This window comes from Carcharhinus amblyrhynchos, chromosome 14 (genome assembly GCF_965287045.1).
Source record: "Carcharhinus amblyrhynchos chromosome 14, sCarAmb.v2.hapA, whole genome shotgun sequence".
Taxonomy (NCBI): domain Eukaryota; kingdom Metazoa; phylum Chordata; class Chondrichthyes; order Carcharhiniformes; family Carcharhinidae; genus Carcharhinus; species Carcharhinus amblyrhynchos.
The window spans coordinates 62,624,058-62,646,558 of record NC_137337.1 but is presented as its reverse complement, the minus strand read 5'-3'; the positions used below and the strand labels follow the sequence as shown (position 1 = coordinate 62,646,558).

General features: G+C 43.3%; 1 protein-coding gene across 2 annotated transcripts in view; it reads right to left on the bottom strand.

Annotated features, from left to right (window-relative positions):
- Window positions 1-11,771: 11,771 nt before the first annotated feature.
- Window positions 11,772-22,501, bottom strand: part of LOC145352735 (regulator of microtubule dynamics protein 3-like) — a 315,582-nt gene continuing 304,852 nt past the window's right edge. The window contains exons 13-14 of one of the 2 annotated variants that reach the window (XR_013888575.1): window positions 14,762-14,852; window positions 11,772-14,478 (exon numbers count right to left, since the gene is read on the bottom strand). The gene's annotated coding sequence lies outside the window, so the exon portion shown is untranslated. Of the gene's footprint in view, window positions 14,853-22,501 lie in introns of both variants that reach the window. The other variant, XR_013888574.1, reaches the window with a different exon arrangement.

Genomic DNA, 22,501 nt, shown 5'->3' with positions numbered 1-22,501 from the left:
ACGTTAAAGATTGTGGCTAGAACAATTCTATTACTGCTAATGGCCTTTAGTGCCTCATGGGTGCTCAATCTTGAGTTGCTGGATCTGTTCAAAATCTATCCCATTTAGCATGATGGTAATGCCCCACAAGAAAATGGACAGTATCCTCAATGTGAAATCAGGATTTTGTCTCCACAAGGATTGCGTTATGGCCAGACTTACCAGTACTGCCATGGACAGATGCATCTGTGGCAGCAGGTTGGCAAGAATGAGGTCAAGTATATTTTTCCTTCGTGTTGGTTCCCTCGCCATCTGCCGCAGCCCCAGTCTAGCAATTATATCCTTTAAAACCCATCCAGCTCGGTCAGTATTGGTGCTATCGGGCCACTCTTGGCGATGGACATTGAAGATGCCCACCCAAAGTAAATTTTGTGCATCTTCAGTGCTTCCTCTACGTAGTGTTCAACATGGAAGAGTACAAATTCCTCACCGTGGTATGGTGGGGTGCGGTACCTGGTAATCTTGCCCATATTTGACCAGATGCCATGAGACCGCATGGGATCCAGAGTTGATGTTGAGGACTCACAGGACAATTCCCACCTACCTGTGCCACCACTTCTCCTGGGTCTGTCCTGCCGGTGTCCATAAGGTATGATTCTGTGAGTATGCCTATGGCAGGTTGTTGCTTGACTGTGAGACAGCTCTCCCAATTTTGACACACACCTCCAGATGTTAGTAAAGAGGATTTTGTAAGGTCAACAGGCTAAATTTGCTGATGTTATTTTCAATTCAGTGATGAGTGGTCCATTCTTTTAGATCAAATGGTTAGGCCATTTCAGAGTCAACAACATTGCTGAGGATCTACAGTGCAAAAGGAGGCCATTCAGCCCATCAAACCTGCACTGGCATCAATCCCACCCAGGCCCTGTCCCCGCAACAGCACGTATTTACACTGTTAATCCCCCTAACAATGAGGGACAATTTTTTCGCATGGCCAATCCACCTAACCTGCACATCAGTGGGAGGAACCTGGAGCACCCAGAGAAAACCTACTCAGACACGGGGAGAATGTGTAAACTCCACGCAGATAGTCACCCAAGGCCAGAATTGAACTCGGGTTCCTGGCGCTGAAGGCAACAGGGCTAACCACTTCAGCACAAGTTCCTGCAGCACTTGAAGAGTTGCATCTGGTTGTATAGTTTGCTTAATCTGAGCAAGACACTCATCTGTCAGGATCTACTCAGCAGTCAATGGCTCGATGCTACAAATCTCTACTGGTGTGTGGAGGGTTACCAGTCCAAGCTTTTGACTTGATTCTGTTGAGATGAAGAGGCCTTGCTCAGTGTTCACTATCTGGACCTGCAGACTTTCTTTCTTCGAGTTGTATTGGACTCTCAGTTTGTCCTCTTGGGGTAAACATTATTAAACCTCAAATTTATCTCCAGTGGCTTCATTTTTGGGTCACCACCTTGAGAACTTCACATTAGTCTGCCAAGTTCATAATATTGTATGTAGTTCCACTGTCTATCTGACACTTCTTGTTAACTTGATACTTTCTTTCTGCAGTCATCATTCCAACAATAACAAACCTCTCCCTCAAGGCTTGAATGTGCCAACATATTCTAGGGTGTAGAGTGATTCATCAGAACCATCAGCCGACATCTCTCCAGCAACATCTTATAGACTTGCTTTTCATTTTTTCTACAAAACATCTGCATGCAAAGTAATTCTGATTTTGCAGTCAAAGCTGTGCTTTCCCCACCCTGGGCATGCTTCCTCTTCCTTCATCTGCTGTCCTCCACACTCCTTACATTTGGCTTGCTGGTCCTTCTGTAAGTTGTCCTTCATTTTCTTCACTGACTTGTGCTTGGACTGCTTCTCAGCCTAGTAGGAAGCCTAACCAGTTCTCCCAACAATGCTCTTCACCTTATAATTCTTCTGTCTCAAACATGACTTCATGGCAGGATCCCTTGTCCCTAAACCTCTGATCAGATCATCCTTCAGTTGCCCAAAGTCTCAAAATTCAGCTCAGCATCTCAGTCACATAGAACATAGAACAGTACAGTACAGGAACAGGCCTTTCAGCCCATGATGCTGTGCTGAACATGACACCAAATTAAACTAATCCCCTCTTCCTGCCCTTGGTCCATATCCCTCTATTCCTTGCATATTCATGTGCAATTTTCTCTAAAAGGCTTATCTAAAAGCCCCTTAAACACAATTATTGTATTTGCCAGCACCATCACCCGGCAGTGTGTTCCAGGCACATACCATTCCCTCTGTAAAAAAACTTGCCCGTCACATCTCTTTTGAATTTTCCCCCTTTCACCTTAAGTGCATAGTGATCACTATTGCTACTGACCACAATTCTCTCTCTTCCTGAGCTCTAGTATATAGTGTTCATATATAACATTAGCACAGGATTCAAAGTGAGTCTTCAAACACTTCAAAGTTTCATACAGCTTGCTTTGCTGTTCCTCGGTTAGACCTTAGTTGCAATATAACTTGTGGCACTCTTTCCCTATCACTGTTAACAGAGTTGCTGCTCTGATTTGTTGTGGTTTCTTGTTCAACTCTGTGGCAATCCTATATTTCTATCATTGAGACCTGAGCGGGGTGGCGGGGGTGGGGGAGGGGGGGCTGTCTTTCGGGTATCATTGAGACCTGAGGAACTGCCAATTCTTTCTCAGTTCTCATTCCATCTCCACAGGAGCAGGTACTGTAACATTCAAAATCATAATGACTCACCCAGCTGCTGATGCCCTGTACAAAGTTGCAAACGAAGTTTTAATTATTCGCTTTTTTTTAGAAAATATCTTCTGGTTCTCTTATTGCTGTCAAAATCCACTCAATCCCAACTGCAAGCTCCTCAAACCATCATGTTGCAAAATAATGACTGCCCTAAAACCTTAATGAAATCAGAGGTCACATGCAAGCTATAGTGTAACCAAGGTATTTATCCAAACATTTTTCAACAGGGGCCCTCAGAGGGGTGTTTGGGGGGTTGGGGGGTAGGGGAGCTAGGGGAGCTGGTTGATTCTTTAATACAGAAATCCTGAGGGGAGTGATCTTACTGAAGCAGCACACTAGTCAATCAGCGTGGGAAAACAGTAAAATTGAACATGAGGCAAAAAACTGGGTTCGTGCCTGGTTTCTTGCCTTTCACGATGTTACTGACTCTGGCCTGATGGTGCAATTAGCCTCCCGCCGAGGAAGGGCACAGGGCTGATTTTAATATTCATTAGGTATTTTAGATACTATAAGTGAATTCTGGATGCAGTCATTCGGGTTCACTTGCCCTAACGAGGTCCTCACCAACGAGGATCACGTAAGGTCCCCACCAATGGGGACCTGACGTGATGGCCTCGCAGGTAGGATTGGAGGCCATTGAAGCCCCCTGGGTGGTCAGGCTTTGGCTGCTCCCCTTGGGCAGTGCCAGCTTTGAAGTGTCCACTGGGCATGCTGGCACAACCAGTCTGGAACCCTGGGCAGTGCCAGTGGGGCAGGCCCTGAAGGGGATGGGCCCATGATGAGCAGGCATGGGGTCAGTTCTGTGATAGGTCCCAAAATCACCTCCAACTGTATTGAGGAGGGTCACTCCATGCTAGTGGCATTGAAGATCATAGTAACCCTTAGGTTCTATGTCTCCAGTTCATTTCTGAGCTCTTTGGTAGTTCTGTACAGTGTCTCTTGATCAGCTGCACACAGTTATGTCAAGTTAGTGACTGATGCCATCTTTAGACACATCCGCACATTCACCCAGTCTTGGCAGGGCAAGCTTCAGTGCCAGTTGGCATTCGCACTCAGATCCCACTCTACTACACTTCCGTGCACAGGTTCATGCCTTCTCTGAACTTACCTTCGCTGACCACAGAACATCATTGAACCTTTTGCGGCACTGAATCCACGTGCAGCAAACCATGCTCTGCCCACTGACCTGAGCAGCGACCTCTGCCTAGACCTTATCCTGCTGTCTCTTGGCATGAGAAATTGCCGCCTGACTTCGTCCACCAGGACTCTCAAGCACTCATTGGAGAAACACCACTGGACCCAGCCCCCACTGGTTCCCATCTCCGTACAGTGCAAACCCAACTGGCAGACACACTTCATGCTCAGTGGGCCTTAATTGGCCACTCAGCATAATATTGCAATAACAATGCGATCTCTGCTGGAAGCAGGTTTTACATTCATTTCTGGCTGCACCTAATTCAGGCACACCCTGAGGGTAAAATGGTAACTAGTGTTTGAAAAAAGGAAGTGGCTTCACTTCCCCCAACGATGTTGCCCTCCACTGGAAGGGCTCAGGAAGCAGGTATTCTGCACTTTCTCACCAAATCTGGCTCAGATATCTCAGATATACCTGGTTCCTGAGTCCTCCAGTAGAGAGCAACATTGTTGGGGGAGGTGAAGCCACTTCCTTTCTTCGAGCACTAATTACCATTTTACCCTCAGGGTGTGCCTAAATTTGGTGCAGCTAGAAATGTAAAGCTCCAAGCGAAGGGAACGCAGTAGCAATCCATGCTACCCCAAGGAAGTACTGGTCCAATATTATGTTACACAGAAGAGAGATAGAGAAATTGGGGTGATCAGTATTTAGGTGCATTGTGCAGTATTATACAGAGCCACAAAAAATTTGAATCCTAGTATCTAATGGAGTTTGTGACATCAGCCAGGCCACCAATAGTGAGAATACCTTTGAACTCAGGGGGTGATCTTACCAGAAAAATCTAATGGCCAATCAAGCATGAAAACAGGGAGAATCGTGCCCATTTTTGGGGCAAGCTCACAGATGCTATTTAATAGAGCTTAGAGAAAAAAAGAGGCAAAATGTGATTCGTGCCACCAGGAGGAGTTCATGTGAGGAAGCCGGCTGCTGAGCTGTAGGGATGCCATTGCTCAGATGCCCCAATCTCCCAGTGCACTAGGAGATCTGTCATTCTCCTCCCCACTCCTGATAGCAGCCACCCTCCACCGATCACTGCCCTGGCCAATCCCCACTCCCTGAAGCAAAGTGGGGATTGGCACCTGGCCCAGACGCGTAAAATTCTGGCCAAGGCAAGTTTAAAGGTTCCTGCCACTTTGAAAAGCCAGGGAGAAGGTAAGTGGATGTGGGTGTGGGTGGATGGTGCTGGTTGTTGAGGTGGGTGATCAGGGAGGGAGGATCAAGTGGTAAGGGGGACAGGCTTTGGGTGGCCGGAGGGGTCAAGGTTGGGGGGTAGTCAGGGGGGTTTGTAGTCAGGGGATGGGAAGATAGAGGGAGCATGTGGGCATAATCAAAGGGTTGGGTGGGTGGTTGAAGGGGATGCTCAAGGTGGTTGGGGATAGTGAGGTGTTGTTAAGAGGGTAGTTGGAGAGCAGTTTAGGGAGGGGGTGAGGGGTTAAGGGTGTAGTTGGTGTGTGAGGGAAGTAATCAAGGGAGGGTTGACAGTTAGGGGGAGTGTGGTTGGGTGTTGGAAGTGTGGTTGGGGGTGCAATTAGGAGGCTCAGTGGGGGTCAAAGGTATCAGGAGTTATAAGTGGTTTTAATCCTTTTAACTTTTCCAGGGAATTCTATTCAGAGAGTAACAATCATCTGAAGTCACTGATTTATAGATGTTAAAACTTCCCAGGCAATTCCCTTACTGTCCTTGTGTGGGGACTTTGGGGGCGTCCCTCAGTGCACCTTCTGGGTTACCGCCCCAGATATTGGGAGTTCTGAGCCAATATTTTCAGGACATGTCTGAAACTCCAAATATATTCAGCTTGAAGCCTGAGAGTTGAAATATTTTAATTACTCTGATTGTCAAGTGGGGAAGGAATATTGCTTTACTGAATGGGATGCCACTGAATTTGAATCAACTTCATTGAGTTACCTGCAAAAAGTCCAGACTGAATTAAAGTGGTTACTCACCCCAGTGATAAATGGCAGAGGCAATCAGGGTAATTTGTTTGAAGTGTTATCCTACTAGATGCATTGTTCTGAGGAAAAGGTCACTTCTGTTGCGTGGGATGGAATTCTTGCAGAATGCAATTGGGAAAATGGTTTCTGTGCTATAGTTGGGGATATCCTAAGGAAACATTACCACATCCTATCTATGAATATGATTTTTCAAAAAAATCCCTGTATCCTTTGCTCTTTCAGAACTGCAATGCTTCTGTTAGAGGATATTTGTATTGTATGCATTTAGAGTTGATTTGATTTATTATTCTCACATGTATTAGTATAAAGTGAAAAGTATTGTTTCTTGCGCGCGATACAGACAAAGCATACCATTCATAGAGAAGGAAAGGAGACAGTGCAGAATATAGTGTTACAGTCATATCTGGGATGTAGAGAAAGATCAACTTAACATAAGGTAGGTCCATTCACAAGTCTGATGGCAGCAGGGAAGAAGCTGTTTTTGAGTTGTTTGGTACGTGATCTCAGACTTCTGTATCTTTTTCCCGATGGAAGAAGGTAGAAGGGAAAATGTCCAGGGTGCATGGAGTCCTTAATTATGCTGGCTGCTTTTCTGAGGCAGCCTGAAGTGTAGAAAGAATCAATGGATGGGAGGATGGTTTGAGTGATGGACTGGGCTTCATTCAACTCACTAAAATCTTGGTCCCCAGTTCCAACGATCCTACAGCCTATAAATCCACTCACCCCGCTTGCCAACTGGAGCTATTTCTCCCCATTTAGAAAGTTGAAATGCACCCTCATAATTATAAACACCTCTTCCAAATCTTGAGAAGATGTTGTAATGCAGGAATCATGGCAGCTGATCTTGTGCACAGCAAGCCCCCAGAAACAGATGATAAGATTTATTTTCAGTGATGTTGACTGCCAATTAAATATTGGCCAGGACACCCAGAGCAATCTCTAGCATTTTTTTGAATAGTATTACCAGAGAGTTGGACAGGGCCTCAGCGTCATCTTTCATCTGAATGATAGCACCTCCCACAGTGCAGCATGCCATTAGTACTGCACTGTCAGTGTAAGATCGATGATCTGCTGAGGTCTCTGAGTAGGATCTGTAAACTTCTGAGGCAGAGGCGAAGGTGCCACCATTCTGGTCCAAGCTTGCAATCTTCCTTTAAAGGGATTTCCATTATTTGAAAGACTAATATCAGTTGAGAGCTGGAATGGAAGATGAGGGAATGCAGCGATTGATGTTATTCGGACAAATATGTTTGGCCAGACATCAGTGATTTTTACCACAAAAATTCTTTCTATCCCAAGGCAAGTGTACAGGAACTTCCTTCTTTAAGGATTAGTCATTTGTGGTTATTTTGCCGTTAGGGTTTTGTCAAGTTTATACAAAGATATACAAACATAAATCGTAAAACCATCAGTGCAACCAACTGTCAGACATAACTGAGGATACTTGGCCGTCAGTCAAGACACGTGGTGAAATCTTGTGTTGTGGAGACTAAAGCCGATGGCAGGAGGGAAGCTTGGCTTGATTCCTGCTAAGCAGTGGGATGGCTGAACAGGCACGCTTTTCAGCTTATTACTTATACATCAGTGAGGAGCTTGATGAATTTCACAGAGCCAGGGATCTGGGTTCAATTCCCAGCTTGGGTCCCTGTTTGTGTGGAGTTTGCAGTACTCCCCGTGTCTGCGTTGGTTTCCTCTGGGTTCTCTGGTTTCCTCCCGCAGTCCGAAAGACGTGCTGGTTAGGTGCATTTGGCCTGTTAAATTCGCCGTCAGTGTACCCAAACAGGTGTGGAAGTGTGGCGATTAGGGGATTTTCACAGTAACTCCATTGCAGTATTAATGTAAGCCTATTTGTGACACTAATAAATAAACTTCAAATTTTGGTCTGGACACTTTCAATAGCCTGGCTTTGTATTAATATTGTGACTGTAAGCATGTGCCTTATAAACTATGACCGGTAATGTTCGGGGTTGCTGGGGGCAGTGGTGGCAGTTGGAATGGCGGAAAGGAGGTTGGATTGGAGGGGGGAGGTGGGAGGAAGGGGTGGAAGGGGAAATTGAGGTGGGCGTGGGGGTGAAGAGGGTCGAGACTGGCTGGAACATTTTCAGGGGGCCAGTGATTGGGCTGTGGGGGCGCAGGGGTCGGGGCGGGGTGTCACAGGGCTGGCTAGCCACTGAGAGGCTGGCAGTGCGGGGCCACTGCACATGTGCTGATCATGGGGCTGAGAGATCATAACATGCGTAGAGTGGCCCACTTAGCTGCCGGCCTGTCCAGCAGGCATAGACCCCAGCTCTAGCTTTTTGGAGTGATTCATGCTAGTGCACTCTACAGTGCAGAATGTGGGAGATTCATTTTGAAACTCCTGCTGAAAAAACCAGCGTGATTTATTCCAGTTTCAATGTGAATTTGACACTTAGAATTTTTAGGGGGGGGAATTGCACCCCTTTCCTCTTACGGGGCAATCTAGAACAGAAGGTCACAGGTATAGGTTGAGAGACGGTAGATTTATAACTGAGATGAGGAAGAACTGCTCAGAGGGTGGTGAATTTGTGGAATTCACTGCCCCATGGTGCAGTGGAGTCTGAATCACTGAATAGTTTCAAGAGGGAGATAGATATTTTTCTAACAAAGAAAAGAGGAGTATGGGGAACTGGAAAACAGGTGGGGGAGTGGATTTGAGATCAGGAAACGATCAGCCATGATCTGATTGAATGGCAGAGCAGGCTCAAAGGGCTGAATTTGCCTACTTCTGCTCCTAATTCCTATGTTCTCATGTACCTAGCCGTGTTGGCAGCTTAGTATGAAAAGTGTCTTATCCTGAATAGTTAGCAAGTACCATCCCAGTGTGACTAACAATTCATATACTCACACTTGCTTAGAACTAGGGCGAGACAGCAGAGAAAACAATGGAATTTATCAAATAGTGTGTTAAGGAGAAAGGAAAAAATGCAGAAAATACTTAAGAAATAAGTTGCACTGCATTTATTTCACGTCTTTCACGAGTGAAAGCACTTTACAACCCAAGAACCATGGCCAGTATTGTAATATATAGAAATGCAGCAACAAGTTTGTATGATCTCGGTTGATTCTGCAGTGAAGTGAAATGAAGTGCTGAGGATATGCTGCACTGTCAGAGGTGCCATCTTTCAGATCTTTCCAGCAGTAATGAAATAAATATCCAGATCATCATCGTGATGGGCAAGGCACAAGGGTCAATTCCTTACTCTTCTTTGAATAGTTCTATAGAATCTTTCACATTCACCTAAGAGGGTGCTCGGTACTTCATTTGAACAATTTCATCCAAAAGCTGGCACCTTCAGCAATGACGGTCTCCCCATGTACTGTTTCGGAATGTCAATCTGGATTCTGTGCTCAAGCATGTGGAGTGCGAATTAAACCCAGAACCCACTGACTCAGAGCCGGGTGTGCTACGAACTGAGTCACAGCTGCACTTCACTCAGTAAACAACTCTGCAGATGTGTTTACTGATGAAGATTTTGCCAAGGATTAGACTTGGAGAGGAAATGGCAGGTGCTGGTATTCACATGGGCTTGTTGCCCTTGCATTCTTGATCCTAAGAGTCCTGAATTTGGGAGGTATTGCCAAACTTTGTGAGTTGCTGCAGTGCATCTTGTAGATGGTACACACGTGCTGCCAATACATGTCAGTGGTGGAGGGAGTGAATGTTTAAGGTGGTGGATATGGATGGTGATCAAGGGGGGGTGGGAGGGTTGCTTTATCCTGGATGGTATTTCTCGCGTGTTGTTAATGCTGCACTAACCCATACGGTGTATTCAGTCACACTCCTGACTTCTGCCTTGTAGACAGGTTGTGGAGAGTCAGGTGGTCAGTTACTCCCTGCAGGACATCCAGCCTCTGACCACCTCTCATAACTATAATATTTATCAGATGAACTCTTCAAACATGCAACCTAACAGTAGCATTAAAATGGACACAGGACAGCCAAGGTGCGAAAAGTGTATCGCCTGAATTTTAAGTCCCATTTCACCCAGTTTGGGTGGAGTTTGACTTCCTTCTACACCCTCTGAATTGCTGACTTAAGAAGTTTGCACTAGTTTTATTTTTTCCTCAGATTCTCTGGAAGTTACACATAGTACAAAATCTGATGCACTGCAAGAACCAACAAATGTGTGTCCAGATGTTTTGGGTCGTAAGATGTTTGGTTTAGATTGTCACATAGGAATGAGGTCTCAGAATCTGACATTAAAATGACTGGTTTGCAGTATGTGGTAGGCGAGATAGGCAGATGTTTCCAATTATGTGGAAACCAAAACGAGAGGTCAGAATTATAAGGTAGTTATTAGTAAACCCAATAGGGAATTCAAGAGAAACTTCTCCACAGAGTGGTGGGAATGTGAACCTTGCTACCACTGCCAGGTGTAGATGAAGATAATATCACAGATATTAAGGGGAAGTTAGTAAACAGACATGAGAGAAGGAAACAGAAAGATAACATTGAGAGATGATAGAATGAGATGTAATAGAGAGGGACGAGTCTTATGTGGAGCACTAACACTAACAGACCGGTTGGGTTAAATAACCTAGTTCTGTGCTGCAAATGTGAAGCATTACAGGTTGACAGACCTGATATGTTCATCTATGAGACACATGGTATTAGAATCAGGCAGTCATGGGATGCTTCTACCACATTAAGTTGGTCTTGCTCTTCACCCTATCTGTAACTGCAACACTATATTCTGCACCTCTCCTTTCCTTCTCCCCCATGTACTCTACGAATTGTATGTTTTGACTGTTTATTGCAGAAGAAGCAATACTTTTTACTGTTGTATTTCAAACTGGAGGCCTGTGACCAGCAGTGTGCCTCAGGGATTGGTGCTGGGTCCACTGTTTTGTCATTTATATTAATGATTTGGATGAGAATTTAGGAGGCATGGGTAGTAAGTTTGCAGATTACACCAAGATTTGTGACATAGTGGACAGTGAAGAAGGCTATCTAGGATTTCAATGGGATCTTGATCAATTGGGCCTGTGGGCTGATGAATGATGAATGGAGTTTAATTTAGATAATTGCAAGGTGATGCATTTTGGTAGATTGAGCCAGGACTTATTCAGTTAATGGTAGGGCACTGGGGAAAGTTATAGAACAAAGAGATCTAGGGGCACAGGTTCATAGCTCTTTGAAAGTGGAGTCACAGGTGGACAGAGTGGTGAAGAAAGCATTCAACATGTTTTGTTTCATTGGTTAGAACACTGAATACAGGAGTTGGGGTGTCATTTTGAAGTTGTACAAGACATTGGTAAGGCTACACTTGGAATATTGTGTATAGTTCCAGTCCCCCTATTAATAGAAAGGTCAAAGAAGATAGAGGATAGCAGTGGAAGGATGTGTTTCTGAAAGGAGGGCTATGACAAGTGGTGCTCCTCAACGATCTGTGCTGGGATATTTGCTGTTTGCAACATATATAAATGATTTGGAGGAAAATGTAACTGGATTGATTAGTAAGTTTGCGGATGACACAAAGGTTGGTGGATTTGCGGATAGCGATGAGGACAGTCAGAGGATACAGCAGGATATAGATCGGTTGGAGACTTGGACAGAGAGATGGCAGATGGAGTTTAATCCAGACAAATGTGAGGTAATGCATTTTGGAAGGTCTAATACAGATAGGAAATTTACAGTAAATGGCAGAACTCTTAGGAGTATTGATAGGCAAAGGGATCTGGGTGTATAGGTACACAGGTCACTGAAAGTGGCATTGCAGGTGGAGAAGGTAGTCAAGGAGGCAAACGGCATGCTTGCCTTCATCGGCCGAGGTATTGAGTTTAAAAATTGGCAAGTCATGTTGCAGCTTTATAGAACCTTAGTTAGGCCGCACTTGGAATATAGTGTTCAATTTTGGTTGCCACACTTCCAAAAGGAACTGGAGGCTTTGGAGAAAGTACAGAAAAGATTTAACAGGATGTTGCCTGGTGTTGAGGGCATTAGCTATGAGGAGAGGTTGGAGAAACTTGGTTTGTTCTCACTGGAACGAGGGAGGTTGAGGGGAGACCTGATAGAAGTCTACAAGTTTATGACAGGCATGGACAGAGTGGATAGTCAGAAGCTTTTTCCCAGGGTGGAAGAGTCAATTACTAGGGGGCATAGGTTTAAAGTGCGAGGGGCAAGGTTTAAAAGACTTGTACAAGGCAGATTTTTTACATAGCGTGTGGTGGGTGCCTGGAACTTGTTGCTGTGGGAAGTAGTGGAAACAGGTGCAGTAATGACTTTTAAGGGGCGTCTTGACAAGTACATGAATGAGATGGGAATAAAGGGTAGGGGATTTTAGTTAAGACGGGCAGCATGGTCAGTGCAGGCTTGCAGGGCTGAAGGGCCTGTTCCTTTGCTGTAATTTTCTTTGTTCTTTGATATTAGAGTGAAGAAAAGATTAACTAGGATGCTATGGGGACTTGATGGTTTGAGTTATAAGGAGAGGGTGGATAGAATAGGACTTTTTTTTCCCTGGACTGTAGGAGACATGGGTGTGATCTTATAGAGGTCTATAAAATAGTGAAGGGGAGATCAGTTAGATACTCAACATCTTTTCCCAAAGGTAGGGGGGTCTAAAACTAGAGGGTATAGGTTTAAGGTGAGAGGGGAGAGATACAAAAGGGTTCAGAAAGGCAATTTTTTCACAGAGGGTGGTGACTGTCTGGAACAAGCTGCCAAAGGTAATAGTAGGGTTATGAGGATCGCAGAGAGTGGGAGGGACAGGCTGGTGCTACTGACAATCGAAGCGCAAGAAGGTTCAGACTGGAGTTACTTTGGGATCACAACATGCAGGAGGGAATAGGCTAAGGAAGCCAGCAGGACTCTGTTAACACTGGTGTAAAAATACAATTGAAAATATCCTAATTTGGGCAATAAGTTACATACATGACATGATTCCAGACCCATTTCCCAACTCTTGTGTTCTTATAACTATTCTTTCATTTTCTGTAAGGATGGTGTTCTCCGCACATCTTACCACATGGTGGTGCTGTGAGACTGAAGAACACAATTTCCCTGGATTTCAGGGCACAGGGTAGCTCCTATGTTTAAGCAATCATAGAATCCCTACAGTGCAGAAGGAGGCCATTTGGCCCACCAAGTCTGCATCAACTCTCCAACAGAGCACCTTACCCAGGCCTACCCCTGCCCTATCCCCATAACCCTACGCATTTACCATGGTTAATTCGCCCAGCCTATACATTTTTGGACTGTGGGAAGAAACCAGAGCACCCAGAGGAAACACACAGGCATGCAGAGAACACACAGACTCCACACAGACAGTCACCCAAAACCAGAATCGAACTGAGGTCCCTGGCACTGTGAGGCAGGAATGCTAACCACTGTGCCATTTGAGAGATTCTGGTCCAGGTGACAGTACTTGTCCGGGGCTCACCACAGCTAGTGTTATTCTACAATTCCTAAATATCCTTCCATTTAAAAGCCAACAATTAAGCTTTTATAAAAGAAATGACCCTCTTTAAAAAGGACCCTTATAAGATGGTATTCTTTCTTCTGATGAAAACACATTCCTGAGAATGATCCTGATGGAGATACACTGTACTGAAGTAATTGCAGTGAATACTCAGTATAGTTTTCAAGTCTGGTCGAGCATAGGATCTTCAAGTACACTTCAGTGTGAAGGATAGAGTGATGTTCAAATCCTTTGCTCAGACAGAATGGATATCAGCAGGTTGGGATTGTTCAGAGTGTGGTGGTATAAATGGGAAAATTGCTATAACACTGTGAAAGATTTTGAAATGGTAGGCTGGAAGTAACAGTTTTCACTAGCAGGTAAGCAATTACTAATATAGCTAGGGGGAAATAAGAGGAAGTGTTTCATGGAATACTCCAGCACCATTCCACACCATCTATCCTTCATGGAGAGGTTTATGCAGAAAAGCATCTTTGACCACAAAAACAATAGACAGTGGTCCACACGTAAAATCCTCGAGGCCCTGTGGGAAAAGCTGCAGTCAATAAATAGAAGTCTGACATAGGTGTCTTTGTTATCGAGGTGTTCCAGGGTAGGTGTTGCAGATGGGCATATTAAGGTTCAGAACTACTGAAACGTGGGGCAGCTGCCATGAAGGGTAACTGGGGAAAGGACGCTATTAACAGACTACCCTCCGTGGTGTATCAAAGGATTGGAAACTGTAAATCTCCTCAGACAGTATTTTTGCTTTGAAATTTATATTGTAAATATCACATGTATTGCATTGAAACATCTCAGAGTGCCACTCGCTGTATGGAAAAATTTTGAACTTTCAGCAATGTCCAATTTGAACTATTAAGGAATATAATTTTTAGGTATAAAGTAGATTTGGGGTACAAAAAAAGGGAAAAGTTTCATACAGTGAGTCATTTTTACCTGGAATGCACTGTCTGAAAAGGTGATGGATACAGAAATTGTACAAATGCGTAACAAAAGGGAAAGATTTGTATGGCTGTAGTGAAAGAGCAACTGTGTGGAGCTAATGGGAACATAGTACAGCACAGGCACAATGGGCCAAATAGTCTCCAGTGGTCTATCCATTCCATGATTCTTATAATCGCCGTATTATTCTTTGATGGAATATTCTGCCAGGTTTGAAAATCTGGAAATTAAAGAAATTATTTAAGAAAGTAACAGTTAGCATGGTTACTGTAATAACTCTGGCAATTCGACTGGAGAGGAACAGTATTTATCATTAAACACAAAATAAAGCCATGACTCCATAGTCCCAATCTTATCTTTGGTGAAAACAAACTAAATTAAACAATCTAAGGGACAAAGCAAGGTGGACAGCCCCTTAAAGGGGGAACCGCCCAAAAAATAAACATAGGATAAAGTAAACTTAGAACATTAAACCAAAAGGTGATTAAAGGGGTCGATACTACACTCCAGTCCCTGTGGTGCCCAACAAGTGCAGAGGACCTCAATGATTCCCGTGGACACTGCATAATCCCCCTCCAGATCAGGACCATGGGGCTGAAATGCAAATAAAACATTAATAAAAGATTTTTCAAATAACTCTTCATATTCCTGATGCTCTCTATACTCCCCATTTCTGCATAATGCCATTCATCCTTCTACCTTCCCATGCCCTCCCCTGCCAAGTTCTCATATTCTCCCTCATTCTGCATGACTACTCATCTAGTATTCATTAGGTACAGAACCCAAACCCTATAGTAACATTGGGAAGCATTTGAAATGTCCATGAAATTGTCAAAATAAGCAGGCGTGCAAAAGGCACTCGAAAATACCATAATCCTATTAGAAACTCATAAAACTGCTAAGATAAACACACATTCATTCAAAAGCTACTTGAAGAAAACATCAACAGAAAATGCTAATATTTCGAGCCTGGATGACTCTTTGTCAGATCTGAATGCAATTGAAAATAGGACGATGAAGAGTCATCTAGATTCAAAATGTTTTTTCTCTCCTCTCTCCACAGATGCTGTCAGACTTGCTGAGATTTTCCAGTATTTTCTGTTTTTGTTTCAGATTCCAGCATCCACAGTTATTGGCTTTTATATTATTGAAGGAAACACAATCTTATTAGAATTTCAGAAAACTGTCAAGTATTATGTCAACAAACCAGTCAAATTCAATAGATGTTTGGCACTCAGTCAAACATTCATAATTAGATTATCTAGATTATAGTGCACAAAAGTATCAGAGCTGACTACATTAAAGCCTTTGAAGTCAAAGAGCTCAGCCATCTGTTCAAACTTTGATGTAGTGAAACTGAGCTGTCAAAGAGGTCAGCTATGTGCTCAGTCTTTGAAGCAATGAAACAGATGTCTCAGCTGTCAATCAAAGAACTCAACTACTTGTTCAAGCTTTGTAGCAATGAAACATGTCAAGAGTCAATCAATGAAAAGTTAAAATACAAGAGACAATTTGCACTGTCAAATCTGAATTTCAATATTGTTCAATACAATATTTTATCATTTTATCTACTGGACAATGTTTTCAATGTAATCTTCTACTTTCACAATGCTGGTCAATTTAATGGTCACTTATCTTTTTGTTAAAAACACTGTCATCATTCACTGCAAAATAATGTATACCATTATTTCAGCATTTCATTATGACACATGAGGTAGGCAACACCTTTCAAACTTACCTGTAAAAAGATTTCTGGTTAGGGAATAAGTCTTTCCCCATGCTCCACAATATCTCTGGTATAAACCCTGTTGCCTTCACAAGTCAACCCAACACCATCAAACTTGCTGGAGGCCCTGAAATGCTGACCCTGGCAATGGAGCCAGCAGTGCCGGGTCTGTAAGAGGCAGGCTTGCGATCCATACCCTCATTTCAAACCATGAGAGATTACTGGTGATGGAATTGGAACCCACCCACCATTATTAAAACTTACCCAGTGTGGTCTGGGTAAATCAGCACATTGTCTGAATTACTTCATCAATTCCCTTAAAGCAAGAAAGTTTAGACAAAGAGGGCATAATCTTAAAATTATATCTGGGCTAATTGGAGTGAAATCAGAAAATACCCTTTAATATAGAGGATATGGAAATCTGGAACTCACTTCCCTAAAAGTCTATGGATGTTGGGACAAATTAAGACAGATAAATAGATTCCTGTTCATTAGGGATATCAATGATTATGGGGCAAAAACACATAAATAATGTTCAGCTACAGACCAATCACAGACTCAGGAATCAGAATCACCTCTTCCTGTTCCTATGTTCCAGAACTCGCCTTGACTGTAGAACACTGCCTGACACTTCCAATAGTATAAAACTCCTGTCCCAATCAAAATCTAGATCAATTGATTTACCAGGAACAATGTCATGGGTTATCTGAATATAAAAAATATTCAACAATAGTAATAGAAATAAAAGTTATGGGCAATTACAATTCATCATGCTTCCTGACAAAATTTTAGAACTGAAGTGAAGTTAAATTGCCACATGGTAAGATTCTGTGATATTTCAAATCTCAAAAATTCATAGATTTCATCTCTGAAATAGGAATAGGAATAAGCTACTTAGCCCTTGAATCTGTTCCACCAGTGCATGAGGTCATGGTTGATCTGGGACCTAACTCATCTTTTCTCCATATCTGGAAAGAAGTTAAGGGGGAGGACAATTTTCTAAGTGCAGAATGAGTGTGAAACGGGAGAGTTTCAGACCATCTTTTCAGCCAGAGAAAAGTTAAAATCTTATGTGACTTGGGAAAAAAATGAGGCAAAGTGTAATTCACACCAGTAGGGGAAGTGGATGAAGTCTATCTCCACCAGGAAGCTGGCTGCTGATAGCTAGAGGGCACCATTGCACATACGTCTGATCTCCTAGTGCACCGAGAAAAAGTGTACACAGTTAGTACACTAGCACAGGTAACTAACTCCCCCCTCCCCCTCCACTGCCTGATCAACCCCCCCCACCCCCCGCAACTGATAACGGCCCCCATCCTCCCAACCCCCAGTTGATCACTGCCCCTGTTCATCCATCCACCCCGTTGATCACCGCCCTATTCTTCCAACCCTATGTCGGTCATTGCCCCTGGCGATTCCCCATTGCAGAGTGTGCACCTCCCTACGCGCTGCCTCCTCTTAGGCCCCACCCCCTTCCCTTAGGCACGAACCCGGTATTTCATCTCTCTTGCGATCTTACTGGCTTGCCACACTGATCGACCGGGATAATGAGCTGATAAGATCACCCCCTAAGAGTAAGGTATCCAAGTTTGCTAATGATACAAAACTAGGTGTGAACGTAAACAATGAGGGCACAAAGAGGCAGCATAGAGATATGATTAGGTTAAATGAGCAGGCAACAAGGTGGCAAATGGGGTATAATGTAGGGGAAGTGCGAGGTTATTCATTTTGGTCATAAGAATAGTAAAGCAGAACTTTTCTAAAAAAGAATGAAACTTGCTAATGCTACAACTTTACCCTGGCTTTTCCACTATTTTACCCTTCTCTTTTGTAACATACCATGTCCCTGAATTAAAATTTATTCCTATTGGCTTTATGCAATGCCTTAAGGCTTGCTGAATTTTCTCTGAAACCTTAGCTTTGATAATTGCTCTTATTCCTACATCCAGTATTCAAGTACTGAAAAAGAATTGAACTAATTGTGGTCTTTTGCAAGACTGGGGCCCTAGGAGTTGGTCCCACTTCACCAGAGGTAGTTTTGGATTTCTTCCATAAGTTAATTGATAGGGACTGTAGCCCCCAACAACCTGAAGTGAATTCTTTGCTTGGACTGCCCATGCCCGGGCAGATGTCAGTTTAACAATGTTGCTCAGATAATATTTTGTGAAGCTTCTCATCGATTACTGTGTTACTGCTTTCACAAACCCCATTACTGAAGGGACTTTTCACTGCTGTGTTCATTACTATGATGTTCATATTTACACACATACTTTTAAGTTCATCATCGGTAAATTCCACCCCATATTACCCTTTAGTCTTTACTATATAATATTATTGACAGACTGAATCAAGTTCCATCTTTATGAAGTGTAAGAGAAAAATGTTTTTTGCCCTTATCTCATTGCTACAATTTCATTGAGGTCTCTTGCTAATGGGAGGCTTACAATGGGCCATGATGGTGTCCTCCCATACTTGTTCACAAATATCAAATTTCTCATTGATTTCTTCTACAAGTTTAGTATACTCATCATCCATTATCCCTGCATCCTTAAGTATGATTTTCAATCCATATTAAGATGAATTGGCAAACTGCCAATATATTTTTAGAACAATTTGTTTATTCCTTTAAACTCTTACCCCCCGATGTCATCAACATTTCTTTAACATTGTAATCGGAAATGTTGGGTCTTAAGGGAATACAATAATGAGCTGATTTTATTAACAATAAGCCTACAGGTTTCCTTACCATGAATAGACATACCTTATATTAAGGTGATCTTTCTCTACACCCTAGCTATGAATGTAACACTATATTCTGCACCCTCTCCTTTCCTTCTACCCAATGTACTCCATGAATGGTATGCTTTGTATAGCGCACAAGAAACATTTTTCATTTTATACCAATACATGTAACAAATATTTGCCTAATCAAAACAAGGTTATTTTCCCGGAAACTACATCTGTGCTGATAAATGTTTTACCCTAACTCTTTTACGTGGAATCATCACATGATTTTAACGTGTCATCACCCCCAAACCTGAAGTAAGTAGGACTTTAATATTCCTTAATGTTACTTCAGTCTTAACTGTTTAAAGGGTTCAGGTTACATTTTAACCAATCCACCCCACATACTGTGGACATGCAATAACTGTAGAAAATCACACAATTGAATGAGTCTGCAACTAGAACACCTATTACCGGACTAAAGCATCTAGTAACTGGTATAATTTCTTATGACTGACAAATGTCATCATCTGCCCTCCTGAACGTTCTGGGCCCTATTTTACCATTTTGATTCTAAGTGCTGGGCAGACTTGAAACTGGGAGTGTTTCAGATCTGACCTATTCTGAGGCACCCCCACACACACTCTGCGTGCAAAAATATCAGCATGTGCTGCACAAGCCTGTAGGTGGGGCTTAACGCACCCAAAATCCTGCAGCTCTGATCAGTACCTCCAATTGCGCATGCACAGAAAAAAAGATAGAATGCGGCTCCTGTGCCACACCGCTCCCGGGCTGGATAATGCCTCTCAGTGGCCCCCACAGACATTGCTGCTCCCTATCCCCCACCCCCACCTCCTAGACAGATCGTGGGCCCTTGCTTCCCCCCACTGATCTCAGGAAGAATGGCAGCGGACCTCCCTTTCCCTCCATTGATATCAGGCAGAGTAGCAGTAGACATCCCCCCCCCCAACGCCCACTCCACCGATCTCAAGCAGAATAGCACTGAACCTGCCCGCATCCCCCCCCCACCTTTCCCCTTCCACTAATCTCAGGCAGAGTGGCAGTGGAGCCCCCCACCGATCTCAAGCAGAGCGCCGTCGGACACTCGGCACTTACCTCCTCACTAACTGGAGTGCCTGAATTGGACTTCTATGGAGCGTGTCTGTTTCGCGTCAATTTTGGTTGGGCGAACGTGGTGGTAAAGGGGGAAATGCTGGTAAAGTTGTGTGTGCAGTTCATTAAGTCAATTTAAATGCATGCAATGCAGGCACAGTCCTGATCACAGCTATTTTTGGGCCTTGGTAAAGGGGGAACTAGCACAGAGGTGGGCACGGATCACACTACTTGCCTCATGCCCAACTTTACCAAGTTTTTGGGCCCGGAAATGGGTGCCACACGATGGTAGAATTGGGCTCTCTGTTTCATTTGTCAATTCAAAACCCCCATCACTCTTCTTTCGACAATTCATCATGTAAGTATATTTCAAGTTGCCCTGTTGATCATTCTTTGGTTATTGCTGGAGTTCAGTCTCCTGCAGTTACCCAATTCCTGTCATCTGCTGGAGCTGCCAAAAGTATGTCTGTCTTCATTCCTTTTGTTTGTGGTTCTTCTTTCGAAATGATACTTTGCCCCATATCTAAAAAGTCATGAAATGGAGTTAGCATTGAATCCTCCATCTTTTGTGTTACTGTTGAAGGTCCCATTTGTGCTACAAAAGTGGCTGGAAATGAATGTTTCCCCCAAATCTTTTTTCTAAAGCTTCTGACATCCTTTCCAAAAGGATTTAACTCCAATCAAGACCTGGAGCTCATCCTGACAATGGCGGGAGGCAAAAGTGTCAAAGCCACACCTTGCTTTTTCTTTGGAAAGGACATAATCCATGTCCATATCCCCTTTTCATTTTCATTTACATGAAGTTCAATGAACAATGCTGGAAAATCATGTCTAGATACTTTATACTTGGTTTCAGTTATTCTTCTCCAAAATAACTCAAGTTACAACCTTTGGTTTGAAAAGACGACTGGGTTCAAATCCTGCCATGGCAGATAAAAATAAAAATATCTGGAATTAGAATCTATTGATGACCATGAAACCATTGTCGATTGTTGGAAAAACTCATCTGGTTCACTAATGTCCTTTAGGAAAAGAAATAGAAACATAGAAAAACTACAGCACAATCAAGCCTTCAGACCACAAAGTTGTGCCGAACATGTCCCTAACTTAGAAATTACCTATAACCCATATTAGGCTTACCTATAACCCTCTATCTTATTAGGTTCCATGTACTTATCTAAAAGTCTCTTAAAAGACCCAATCGCATCCACCTTCACCACCATTGCTGGCAGCCGATTCCACGCACCCACCACTCTCTGAGTGAAAAACTTACCCCTGACATCTCCTCTGTATCTACTCCCCAGCACCTTAAACCTGTGTTCTCTTGTGGCAACTATTTCAGCCCTGGGAAAAAGCCTCTGACTATCCAGTCAATCAATACCTCTCAACATCTTATACATCTCTATCAGGTCACCCCTCATCCTTTGTCTCTCCAAGGAGAAATTGCCAAGCTCCCTCAACCTATCCTCATAAGGCATGCTCCCCAATCCAGGCAACATCCTTGTAATTCTCCTCTGCACCCTTTCTATGGCTTCCACATCCTTCCTGTAATGAGGCAACCAGAACTGAGCACAGTACTCCAAGTGGGGTCTGACCAGGGTCCTGTATAGCTGCAACATTATCTCTCGATTCCTAAACTCAGTTCCTCGATTGATGAAGGCCAGTACGCCATATGCCTTCTTAACCACAGCTGCTTTGAGCATCCTATGAACTCAGACCCCAAGATCCTTCTCATCTTCCACACCGCCAAGAGTAGAAATCTGCCATCCTTACCTGGTCTGACTTACATTTGACTCCAGAGCCACAGTAATGTGGTTAATTCTCAACTGCCTTCTGAAATGGTCTAGCAAGCCGCTCAGTTGAAGGGCAATTAGGGATGAGTAATAAATGTTGGGCAGCCAGTGATGCCCATGTCCCATGAATGAATAAAAAAAGTCCTTCACCTATGTATCTTAACAATATAATTAACATTATTAGCACAGGCTAATGTTGTGGGAACACAAGTTCAAATCCCACCATGGTAGCTGGGGGAATTTAAATTCAATTAATAATCTGAAATTGGAAAGCTAGTATCATAATGATGACCATGAAACAATTATCGACTATCGGAAAAACCCATTTGGTTCATCAAGTCCTTTAGGGAAGGGATTCTTCCGTCCTTACCTGGTCTGGTCCACATGTGACTCCAGACCCACAGCAATGTCATAATGCCCTCTGACATGGTGTGGCAAGTCACTGAGGTCAAGGGCAATTAATGCCCACATTCCATGAAAGAACGAAATATAAATTAGACTTATCTTCTCTAGAGTTCAGAAGAATGTGAGATGATTTCATTGGAACAGAAGATTCTGAAGGGGCATAGTAAGGTAGATAGTGAGAGATTGTTTCTTCTGACTTGGGAGTTTAGAGCATAGGTGCACAGTCTTAAGATATGGGATGAGGAGAAATTACTCCACTCAAAGGATTGTGAATTTTTGGAATTCTCTATCTCAAAAGATTGTGGATGTATCTATTGTGTTGCTATTTAAGGCTAAAATAGACAGATTTTGAGTCTTTCAGAGAATTAAGGAATATGGGGAGCAGGCAAGAAAGTGGAATTCAAATCCAAGTTAATCATGGTGGCAGAGCAGGCTTGATGGTCTGGCCTACTCATGCTCCTATCTTTTATGTTTTGGTATTT